Below are 5,557 nucleotides of genomic sequence, written 5' to 3'. Positions count from 1 at the left end.
TAAGTCCCAAAATATTTTCAAACATTAAAGTTGCCAAGGGAAGCAATATGACTTGTACTGGAATTAAATCATCAAACATACAGTACCAGTCAAAGTTTGGAAACACCTACTCATTCAAGGGTTTTTCTTTATTTTTACTATTTTCTACGTTGTAGAATAATAGGAAAGACATCAAAACTATGAAATGACACGTATGGATTCATGTAGTAACAAAAAAGTGTTAAACAAATCTAAATATATTTTATATTTGAGGTTCTTCAAAATAGCCACCCTTTGCCTTGACGGCTTTGTGCTCTCTTGGCATTCTCTCAACCAGCTTCACCTGGCATAGTTTTTCCAACAGTCTGGAAGGAGTTCCCACATATGTTGAGCACTTGTTGGCTGATTTTTCTTCACTCTGTGGTCCAACTCTTCCCAAGCCATCTCAATTGGGTTGAGGTCGGGTGATTTGTGGAGGCCAGGTAATCTGATGCAACACTCCATCACTCTCCTACTTGGTCAAATAGCCCTTACACAGCCTGGAGGTGTGTTGGGTCATTGTCCTGTTGAAAAACAAATGATAGTCCCACTAAGCGCAAACCAGATGGGATGGCGTATCGCTGCAGCATGATGTGGTAGCCATACGAGTTAAGTGTGCCTTGAATTCTAAATAAATCATGATAGTGTCACCAGCAAAGCACCATCACACCACCTCCTCCATGCTTCACGTTGGGAACCACAAATGCAGAGATCATCCGTTGACCTAATCTGCGTCTCACAAAGACACGGTGGATGGAACCAAAAATCTCAAATTTGGAATCATCAGACCAAAGGACAGATTTCAACCATTTTACTGTCCATTGCTCGTGTTTCTTGGCCCAAGCAAGTCTCTTCTTCTTATTGGTGTCCTTCAGTAGTGGTTTCTTTGCAGCAATTAGACCATGAAGACCTAATTCATGCAGTCTCCTCTGAACAGTTGATGATGAGATGTGTCTGTTACTTGAACTCTTTGAAACATTTATTTGGGATGCAATCTGAGAATGGTAACTCTAATGAACTTATCCTCTGCAGCAGAGGTAACTCTGGGTCTTCCTTTCCTGTGGCAGTCCTCATGAGAGCCAGTTTCATCATAGCACTTGATGGTTTTTGCGACTGCACTTCTTGACAAGTTCTTGACATTTTCCAGATTGACTGACTTTCATGTCTTAAAGTAATGATGGACTGGCGTTTCGCTTTGCTTATTTGAGCTGTCCTTGCCATAATATAGACTTGGTATTTCACCAAATAGGGCTATCTTCTGTATACCACCCCTACCTTGTCACAACACAACTGATTGGCTCAAACGCATTAAGAAGTAAAGAAATTCCACAAATTAACTTTTAACAAGGTACACCTGTTAATTGAAATGCATTGCAGGTGACCAACTACCTTATGAAGCTAGTTGAGAGAATTCCAAGTGTGTGCAAAGCTGTCAAGGCATTTTGATTTAACACTTTTTTTTGGTTACTACATGATTCCATATGTGTTATTACATAGTTTTGATGTCTTCACTATTATTCTACAATGTAGAAAATAGTAAAAATAAAGAAAATATAAATAAAGAAAATACCTTGAATGAGTACGTGTCCAAACTATATATATATATGTGTGTGCGTGCGTGCGTGCGTGCGTGCACACACACACACACCTATATATGAGTTGAAGTTGACATACACCTTAGCCAAATACATTTTAAAATCAGTTTTTCACAATTCCTGACATTTAATCCTAGTAAAAATTCCCTGTTTTAGGTCAGTTAAGATCACCACTTTTATTTTAAGAATGTGAAATGTCCGAATAACAGTAGATAATTATTTATTTCAGCTTTTATTTCTTTCATCAAATTCCTAGTCAGTCAGAAGTTTACACACACACAATTAGTATTTGGTAGCATTGCCTTTAAATTGTTTAACTTGGGTCAAACTTGTCGGGTAGCCTTCCACAAGCTTCCCACATTAAATTGGGTGAATTTTGGCCCATTCCTCCTGACAGAGCTGGTGTAAATGAGTCAGGTTTGTAGGCATCCTTGCTCGCACATGCTTTTTCAGTTCTCCCCACACATTGTCTATAGGATTGAGGCCAGGGCTTTGTGATGGCCATTCCAATACCTTAACTTTGTTGTCCTTAAGCCATTTTGCCACAACTTTGGAAGTATGCTTGGGGTCATTGTCCATTTGGAAGACCCATTTGCGACCAAGCTTTAACTTCTATGGGCTACCCACCGGCGGGACACAGCCAGGGAAATATCAGGGCGGGAAATTCAAAAACAACAAAATGTCATAAATGTCATAATTCAACTTTATCAAACATACAACTATTTTACACCATTTTAAAGATACACTTCTCCTTGATGTAACCACATTGTCCGATTTCAAAAAGGCTTTACAGCGAAAGCAAAACATTAGATTATGTTAGGAGAGTACATAGACAAAAATAATCACACAGCCATTTTCCAAGCAAGGACATGTGCCAATAAAACCCAAAACACAGCTAAATGAAGTACTAACCTTTGATGATCTTCATCAGATGACACTCCTAGGACATTATGGTACACAATACATGTATGTTTTGTTCGATAAAGTTCATATTTATATCCAAAAACAGCATTTTACATTGGCGCATGATGTTCAGAAAATGTATTCCCACCAAAACTTTCGGTGAATGTGCAATTCAATTTACAAAAATACTCATCATAAACGTTGACAAAATATCTAACAATTATTTCAAGAATTATAGATAGACTACTCCTGGGTGCAACCGCTGTGTCAGATTTTAAAATAGCTTTACGGAGAAAGCACATTTTTCAATATTCTGAGTACATAGCTCAGCCATCACAGCGAGCTATACAGACACCCGTCAAGTTCGGGGCAACCTAAACTCAGAATTAGTATTAGAAATATTCTCTTACCTTTGCTGATCTTCGTCAGAATGCACTCCCAGGACTGCTACTTCCACAAGAAATGTTGTTTTTGTTCGAAATAATCCATAGTTATATCCAAAAACCTCCATTTTGTTTGTGCGTTCAGGTCACTATCCGAAGGGTAACGCGCGAGCGCATTTCGTGACACAAAATTTCAAAATATTCCATTACCGTACTTAGAAGCATGTCAAACGCTATTTAAAATACATTTGTATGCTATTTTTCTCGTAAAATAGCGATAATATTCCAACCGGGCAACGTTGTATTCATTCAAAGAGAGAAAGAAAAAAATGGTGAGTTCTCGTGACCACGCATCTCCAGTCTCACTGTCCCCAGGCTGACCACTTACAAACTCTGCTCCTATACTTTGCCCAGAGACAGCAGACACCCCATTCCACTTTCTGGCGGCTTTAGAGAGCCAATGGAAGCCTTAGAAAGTGTCACGTAACAGCTCCGATGCTGTAATTTCGATAGAGATGCAACAGAAGGACAACAAATTGTCAGACAGGGCACTTCCTGCATGGAATCATCTCAGGTTTTTGCCTGCCATATGAGTTCTGTTATACTCGGACAGCATTCTATCAGTTTTAGAAACTTTAGTGTTTTCTATCCAAATCTACTAATTATTTGCATATTCTAGTTTCTGGACAGGAGTAGTAACCAGATTAAATCGGATTAAGTTTTTTATCCGGCCATAAAAATACTGCCCCCTATCCCAAAGAAGTTAAAAAGAGGACTTCCAAGAAGCCCGTTTTTCAGACTGCCCCCTTTAACTTCTCAGGGCTACGAGGGACGCTACCATCCCACCTGCGGGACACACTCTGGGCAGTTTACTCGGCAGTTTACTCTGGGCACGCTTTTCATCCGAAAATGAAAATACTGCCCCCTAAAAGGATATTCCACTCCACAGAAGACTATCTAGAAAAAGCAGCAGAGATGCCCAAAAGGTTTCTAGGAAGAGGAAACTCTCCACAATGTGTGGATGAAGCTCTTAATTTGGCATTGGGGAAAACATGAGATGAACTGCTACAAAAAAAGACCAACTAGAGCTAAAGAACATTCTGTGATGTTCACCACCACGTATACTTTGAACTCGCGCAAAGTGGGAGATGCTGTCAACACTGGCATGTTTTATTAACTGGTTCAGCTTTGCAAGCTGAATATAAGAACCCACCATTTATGCAATATAGATAGGAGAGGTCGTAATTTACGCTACAGATTGATCCCTGCCAACTGCTAGCCACAAAATAATAACCAGGCTCTTTTAAACCTATAAATGCAAAGGCTGCGCACAGTGCGACAATATGATGAAGTGTGAATATTCCTAACTAATGCCACCACTTCGGCCTACTCTGACATGTTTTATTGCACTGTACCCGATGATTTATGACAACTTAATTGATAGGATGTATTTATTTTCCCTCGACTCCAATCCCATTCGATGCATTGAACGGAGCAGTGTGGGTGGAGCAGTGTCTACATAAGGGTGCACATTTAAAAACTCCAACTAAAGCTCTGATGAAGGCCTCGGGGCCGATATATAAAGCTTAATAAAGAGCAAGGATACTAGCATGAGCAGTGTGCGGGTTTCTTTTTTTCTCATGCCTTGAAATGATAATAATTGAATCATTATTGCTACGTTCTTGTGAATTCTTTGTCTAATTACCACAGCGACGTCTATATAGATGGCTCTGGCAACACCTAGCTGACAGCATTTTAGCATCATGTAATCTAATTTTAATCTGTTCATATACAGAATATGACACTTAGTGCTCGCTTGTCAGACATTGTTTTTTCTAAGGCATTTGTGAGAATTTGATAGCAATATAGAGTGGGGGAGCGGCTTTGCATTTGGACAATTAATAGACACTGTAGTAAATAAAACCTAATAAAAACATATGTCTCATCCAGGACCAGAGTTTAGTCAGACCGGTGTGACACAACCAATCAGAGCTACAGTAGGCCTTTATACAAATGAAACTTTTACCAGACGGGCCTGCCATCACTCACTTTGAACTGAACTGTGTGTTTACAGGCAGTTGCAACAGTGCGACTTTAAATCATTAGACCGCGTTCGCCTAAAGCCACAAAAAACGCCTGACTGGATTTCTGCAAATATGTAAATACCACAGGAGTCCGCTTACATTTGGGAACTTTACCTTCTTATTGATCAAACAACCATGAAAAGATAGGTTCTCTCCTTCAGTTATGCACATCAACAAGATCAACAACGAATGCTAGCCAGAGCAAGATAATCTAAAATCTAACGAAGGAACATTAGATAAAACCTGTCAAACTTTTTCAGCTAGTTGGCCATCAAAATTGGACTGATAAATGATGGGGAATTGTAGCCTTCCAGTGCATGCTAGGTCCAAGAGGCTTCTAAACAGCTTCTACCGCCAAGCCATAAGACTCCTGAACATCTAATCAAATGACTACCCAGACAATTTGCATTGCCCCCCCCCCCCCCCCCCCCCCCCCTTGAGCCGCTGCTACTCTCTGTTGTTATCTATGCATAGTCACTTTAATAACTCTACCTACATGTACATATTACCTCAATTACCTCGACTAACTGGTTCCCCGCACATTGACTCTGTACTGGTACCCCCTGTATATAGT

This window comes from Salmo trutta, chromosome 9 (genome assembly GCF_901001165.1).
Source record: "Salmo trutta chromosome 9, fSalTru1.1, whole genome shotgun sequence".
NCBI lineage: Eukaryota > Metazoa > Chordata > Actinopteri > Salmoniformes > Salmonidae > Salmo > Salmo trutta.
The sequence above is the reverse complement of the archived record's forward strand: the minus strand, read 5'-3'. Positions refer to the sequence as shown.